Genomic DNA, 7227 nt, shown 5'->3' with positions numbered 1-7227 from the left:
CTGCTGGGACAGAGACTATTCAACGTGCCCTGCCTCCAAAGAGTTTACCATCTAATTTTAGTCAAAAAATTAAATAACATTGCAAGACAAGGGGTAACACATGGCTGTATCAAAGGGATACTGGACAAATCATGAAGACTTAAGTACTATGAACACTTGAAGGAAAGAGAGATTAGGTTTGAAGGGTCAAGAAAGGCTGTCGCAAAAAGAAAAGAGTTGAGCTGGTTATTGAAATATTGGGGAGAATTTACATGAGTTTGAAGTACAAGCAAGTACAACAAGAGATGACATTCCATGGGTGAGGGGAGGGGAGGGCTGGTGAGGAGTTAAAGCAAAGACCAGTAGTGCAACCCAAGCTGTAGATCTATGCCTTTTCTCAAGAGTGTCCCCAGGAGGCCCTGGTTTTGCCTGCTTATTACCATCCCCCGAAATATTCCACTATTTTATTAGTTCCCCATATAAATTATTTATCTGAGAGATGACTGATGCTGACCAGCTCTGATAAGTAATATCTTCGATGGGAAATGCTGCTGGAGGGACAAGGGTCTCCTGTGGCTGCCAAAACATCGAAAAATCAATTTTAATTCCTGCGTGTGTGTGTGTGTGTGTGTGTGTGTGTGTGTGTGAAGATCTTTGAGAACGGGGGGGGGGGGGGGGGGGGTTCAGATGAAGGCTGCCCTTTCTAGTGGGTCTCCATCAGATCTCCAAATTAGATTTCTAGGAGCCACATTAGGGAAGTGGCCTGGGGATGCTACTCCTGGTGTTGTTTGTTATAAAGCAACTTATAATAACTTGACTGGGAGCAGAACATTAAAAGGTCGCCTCATTTTATCTCCAATATGCCTCCTTTGAAAAAAGTCACCTCGCAGCCACATTTGGGGAATGATTTGTCAGTGTATTTACCTTCTCCTTGTCATTCAGGCTGAGCTTAGCCGTCAGAAAGATCATCACCTTCCAGACTGTTTCGAAAAGCTCATAAAAGCTTTGCACAATTACTTTTGCTTCCTTTACCAACAAATGCCTCTCTTAACTGCTCGGCTGCTGGTGGCTTCCTTGGTGTTCTACGGGGCTGCTCTGTTCTCAAAGGCTACCAGTAATTGCCAACAGCATGCCCCTTTCAGGAAACCTGAGCTGTAATAGTTAAAAATTTACAAGGCCGATAGGGAACTTGAAATTAAATGAAGCAGAGAAGGGGCTCTGATTCACTTTACAAAATATTCTTCATGTGTCTGGCGTGCTTCCTTTGTGCTCTTGCAAAATTAAACACGAGTCACTTTCTCCTGGGTAAAGGAGGAGGTGTCACTTGGACTTCACCAACCTAACAGCAACTGTGCCCTATAGGAAGAACAGTTAATGCCAACGCAGGCACAGGGCACCTGGGTGACCTATTGGCAGAGCATCTGACTCTTGGTTTGGGCTCAGGTCATGGTCTCAGGGTTGTGGGATCGAGCCCCACATCAGGTCCACTCTCAGCGAGGAGTCTGCTTGAAATTCTCACTGTCCTTCTCCATCTGCCCTTCTCCCGCTTGTGCTCTTTCTCTCTCCCTCTAATAGATAAATCTTAAAAAAGAAAAAAAGAAGTCAACACTAGGCACAGCATTTTAAAATTTTTATTATTATTATTTTTATTTAAATTCAATTTGCCAACATGCAGTATAACACCCAGTGCTCAACCCATCAAGTAGGCACAGCACTTGACCTCTGTCAAATAAAGCTTGGGTTTATGTTTTTCAATAATCGGATATCCTTGAGCCTTCAGTGTCCCGGTCTTTGATATATATATATACACACATACACACACACCTATGATTTGCCAAAGTGTCTGGATAATTCTAAAGAGACTTCTGAATTCCACTCACCTCACAAAATTTTGTGGAGTGTCTCCTGCACGCTTAGCATGAAAATATATGAAGCTGCCATGAGACAGGTTTGACCATCTTCCTGAAGTTTTCCCACAGATGGTAAGCAAGGATTAAGCTCAAGGTTTCATCCCACGTGTGTCAACTTAGATTCTCTCCTGTGTTTTATAGACCATCTCATCCTGGAGGAGATTTGGGAGGTCTACATTCAATTTGCCTCTTTAATCCCAGGAGGAGGCAGTCTTTCTCACTCCCCTGCCTGAGGGTGTTCAGATCCATGGAGAATCCTAGCCACCAGTGTGATAGCCCTGTGCATCCTTCAGAGGAAATCATGGTGAATTCACTATACTGGTTACTACTTTTCATTTCTCTCCATATGTGTCTTAAAATTAAAAATTACCAGCCTATCAGTGAGAATTGCTTTTGGCTTCAACAGAAAAATTCACAAAAGCAGTTGAGGGGTTACTTTTGTGCAAAAAAGCAGTCCAGAGGACTCCTCTGATGAGGAATAGTGCAGTAGCCCCAAGATTCCAGCAGATGCCAGGTGCCTGTGCTTCTGCTCAGTCGCCCCAGTGAGCATCTGTCATCCTTATGGTCATAAGTATGCTGGCTTCCATTCTAGAAGACAATAAAAGAACAACAAGCAAGGGAAGAAATGTAAAAATGAGATGACTCTGTACCCCTCCCCAGGACCTTTCCAGAAGTTCCAACCAGTGATTTCCATTTACACCTAATGGCCAGAACTATTCTATTCAGCCACCCTATGCACAAGGAGGCGCTGGGGAACACCTAGGCTCATTGCCACCCTAAACAAAGTCAGAGTTGAATCATTAAGAAAAAAGGAGAAGAGATATGCCAAATAATCTATAGCATCCACCACAAAAAGTAAGAATCCTTTGTTCTCTTTAGAAAGCATGAAAATTAACATATATTACAGAGTCTACAAATGAAAAATAATCACATTTCTTGTAAGGATAACCAGAAGCTTCCATTCCTTTGTTTTTCCTTTGCTGGCCTTGCAAATTTCTTACAGTTGGTATTTACTGTGGCCAAATCTAATTCATTCATTTATGAAGCTATCTCAGGCACCAGCAGAAGTCATAAACTATTCATCTCTGGAATGTTTATATTTGAGAAGGTCACAGTATTGAGTGTATGTATACCCCAAGGCCCCGTCTCTCCGTGTGGGCCTCTTGTGGCCTGGGCCTGCTATTTTCCTTTAAACAGTGAAATGAGATGTACACAGCTCAAAATATATATTGTGCTTTCCCACAAGCTCCAGAGAACTGCCAGTAAAAGAGGTTCAGATCCTCTCTGACTCCTGTTTTCCTTTCCACCTACCTTGCTATCCCTACCGCCTTTGACCATATCTAAGTATCTGGTGATTAGAATGACTTTACTTTTCTTCATGACTTTTTCCCCATTATGGATACCTCTGGAATCTTAATCTCAAAATGTAGAAGGGGGACGATTTCAGTTCCTGAATCTTTCATCCTGAAACCCCAAATAAAAAGGGAGATTCAAGGAGAGAAATACTGGCTTCCTAGGAAGGAGTGAGCCTGGAATCCCTTCTATACCACAATGCCTTTGCTCACCTGCTCTTTGGAATGACCTTGTGGCTGAGCAGGAGAGAAAGCTAAATGAATGATTGCACTGATATTGGCACCGATTAGCTTTGGGGTTGAGATGGCCCATGTAGCAGGAATATAAAGAGAGAAATAATGTGTTCATCCTATCGCACATTAACATATTATTGTATTGAATCAGAACAACAACTTTGAAGAGTAAAATTGAACCTCTTTTAGCATGAGGACAGAGAATTCAGCAAAGTTAAGTGACTAACTCGAATACCCAAGGCCAGGATCCCTTCTGATACTTATTACCCACACAATTTCTCATTTCCTAAAGCAGAATCTAGAGTCTCTTACCTTTCATGGCTTGCCCACCACTCCTGCAAGAGTACCTCCCCCCAGTAAGTCTGGTTTTGGGTTGAGTCTGGGTCCAACTGCTCCCTACTCCCATGCTGCCACCTGGCTGGTGGTCATCACTGCCTGCCCTCCCCAAAGCCTCCACTTGCTTGTCAGCTTCTGGAATTCTGGGATGTGGTTCTCTCTTCCTGTCATGCTGCTTTCACTTCTTCTAGGCCTCAAAGTCTCCAGGGAGAGAGGTGCTAGGAAGGCCTCCCCTCTTCAGTGCCCGGAAGCCCATATATTGCTTCCATTCTACCCAACACCATTCACACTATGCTTAGGAGTGAAACAAACCATTGTCATTGAAGGCTAACAGGGCTAATCAGGGTAATATCACATATTCCGGAGCCACCTGTAAGGAGGCCATTGCTCCCCAAATTGTCTAGGTCTGTAAAACCCACAGCCAACTTCACTCAGCCTGGTGAGTTCTCCCTCTGTCTACAAGCGAAAAACCCACCAGAACTCTCCTCCAGGGGAAATCTACCCCACTGCTATCCCCAGACAGAACAAAACAATCCCTCCAACCCTGGGGAGAATGCATTTCTATTTTATTATGCAGTTTTATACAGTTCACTTAATTTCCCCATTCTATTTTATTTTATTTTATTTATTTATTTATTTATTTATTGGCTGGGTACAGTATACTTTATTGATGGTACATGACAAGGTAGGGCTCCCCAAACCCCTCCCCTTCCTCGGGGTCTGGGATGTAAATTGGAGGTCAGGAGATTCTCAGTGTGTTGGGGGATTAAGTTGGGGCAGGGACTCCCCAGCAGCTGAGGGCCTCTCTCTTCCTCTTGTTCTTGCTGGGGCTGGTGGTCCAGGAGGCTCTTACTCCTTGGAGGCCATGTGGACCATGAGGTCCACCACCCAGTTGCTGTAGCCAAATTCATTGTCATACCAGGAAATGAGCTTGACAAAGTGGTCATTGAGGGCAATGCCAGCCTCGGTGTCGAAGGTACAAGAGTGGGTGTCACTGTTGAAGTCGCAGGAGACAACCTGATCCTCAGAGTAGCCCAGGATGCCCTTGAGGGGCCCTCTGATGCCTGCTTCACCACCTTCCTGATGTCGCCATATTTGGCAGCTTTCCCCAGGCGGCAAGTCAGATCCACAACTGACATGCTGGGGGTGGGGACACTGAAGGCCATGCCAGTGAGCTTCCCATTCAGCTCAGGGATGACCTTGCCTACAGCCTTGGTGACACCAGTGTCACCACTGGTGATGATGTTCTGGGCAGTCCCTTGGCCATCACACCACAGCTTCCCAGAGGGGCCGTCCATGGTCTTCTGGGTGGCAATGATGGCATGGACTGTGGTCATGAGGCCCTCCACGATGCCAAAGTGGTCATGGATGACTTTGGCCAGAGGAGCCAAGCAGTTGGTGGTGCAGGAGGCATTGCTGACAATCTTGAAGGAGTTGTCATACTTCTCAAGGTTCACGCCCATCACAAACATGGGTGCATCAGCAGAAGGGGCAGAGATGATGACCCTCTTGGTCCCGCCCTTCAAGTGAGCCCCAGCCTTCTCCATGGTGGTGAAGACACCAGTGGACTCCACAACATACTCAGCACCAGCATCACCCCATTTGATGTTGGGGGGATCTCACCCCCATCAGATGGAGATGGACTTCCCATTGATGACAAGTTTCCCGTTCTCAGCCTTGATCATGCCATGGAATTTGCCATGGGTAGAATCATACAGGAACATGTACACCATGTAGTTGAGGTCAATGAAGGGGTCCTTGATGGCGACAATATCCACTTTGCCAGAGTTAAAAGGAGCCCTGGTGACCAGGTGCCCAATACGGCCAAATCCATTCACTCCGACCTTCACCATCGTGTCTCAGGGACTAGACTGGCCCTGCACCAGAAGATGCGGCTGTCTGTCGAACGGGGAGGAGCAGAGAGCCTAACTTCACCATTTTAGACAAAACCCAAAGCTGTGCCTTTTCTGACAAAAAAAAAAAAAAAAATTAATGAAAGTGTGTTTCTAAACAAAAGAATAAATTTCCCCCTGAGATAAATTCTGTGACTCTCTTAGAATGGGGGGGGGGGGGAGTCCATCTATATTTAGTTCCTGATTTAACAGTAAGTCCTCCTTCCCTACATCTGCCTGGGAGCGATGACTGCGTATTCAGAGCCCCAGATTCCAATTCAAGCACTGTCACGAGCTGTGTGATTCGGGACAAAGGCTCCTATTTCTCTGGCTCTCCATTTCTATGAATAAAGACATGGGGAGAACTAAATGATCTCTCCAAGACTTCTACTAGCATTGAAATTCAAAAATTTCATTCAAAACTAAATATTTGAGAAATCAAAAAAAAAAAAAATCCAGATTCATACGTCTCAATATTCCCGGTTTGGGAATAAGGCTAAATTTGCCTATGATTCCTCAGGCAGAAAGGCAGGATTAGAGGGTTCCAACTCAATTGCACACAAAGCTATTTCAGCAGCCATGGGTTCCAGCTGAGAAGCCCAGCAAGCAGGCTTCTAATAGCCTCCCCTGACCCCATGGAGAGTTGACTTTGCTCCCCGGGGGTGATATTGGAGAGCCGATGCCCTACAGGCAGCACAAGCAGGAATTTTATTATTATTGGTTTTGCAATTTGTTCCCATTTTGCTGTCATTTGCCTTAGTGGCCGTGGATCTCTACATTAAGATTTCGATTCCATTCCCCCAGGGCTCCCGTGTTTTATGGAGATCGCTTGTGTTTGCTGTCTTTACTGCAGTTGGTGTACAGCCTCTGGCTGCTGTGTTGAGCATAATCAAATGTCATTTATGAAGTCCTCCTGCCACTGGAGACCGAGGGAGAGCTGTGTGGCCTGTGCCTGAGCAACTCAAAGAGACAGGCAGCCTCGGGAGCGTGCTTCTAGCTGCTGATAAATCCGGCTGAGGCTTGATTATTTCTGACCCTGGCTTGCCGGTTTTAAGTACAGGTCACTTAAGTCTGCTCCAATGAGTTTCTTCCAGATGGGACTGCCAGGTGCTGCCTGACAACAGAGCTGAGATCCTCTTCCTGAGTCACTTGCCTGGAAGAAGCAGACCGTGGGAGGCCCCATAGGTCGCAGGAAAAGCGATGGACTCCAATCCTGGACAGACAACGTTCTAGTCCTGGCTCCCCTATCCTTTCACTGTGTGGCGTCCACAGTCATTTCTAGGCCTCCCCTTACTCATCTGTGGGGTCAGGTTTGATGAAATGATCACTGAGGATCTTCTGACTCTAAATCATTCTTTGTCCTTCTGATGTAGTACTTTGCCCTGGCATCCTTCTGTGTGCTTGATTCCCGACTTGTGTCCACTCTCCACTTTCTGCATCTCATTATCTGGTAATGAATCTTGTCCTTCCAGCATCTGATCCTGGAATGCTTGCTACCCACTCAATGGTAACTTCTTCCAAGTT

General features: G+C 45.7%; 1 pseudogene; it reads right to left on the bottom strand.

The window, feature by feature from the left end:
* Nucleotides 1–4660: 4660 nt before the first annotated feature.
* LOC121474243 lies at nt 4661–5664 on the bottom strand (annotated as a pseudogene).
* Nucleotides 5665–7227: the final 1563 nt, after the last annotated feature.

This window comes from Vulpes lagopus, chromosome 1, assembly GCF_018345385.1.
Source record: "Vulpes lagopus strain Blue_001 chromosome 1, ASM1834538v1, whole genome shotgun sequence".
Classification (NCBI taxonomy): Eukaryota; Metazoa; Chordata; class Mammalia; order Carnivora; family Canidae; genus Vulpes; species Vulpes lagopus.
This window is presented reverse-complemented; position numbering and strand designations above follow the sequence as displayed.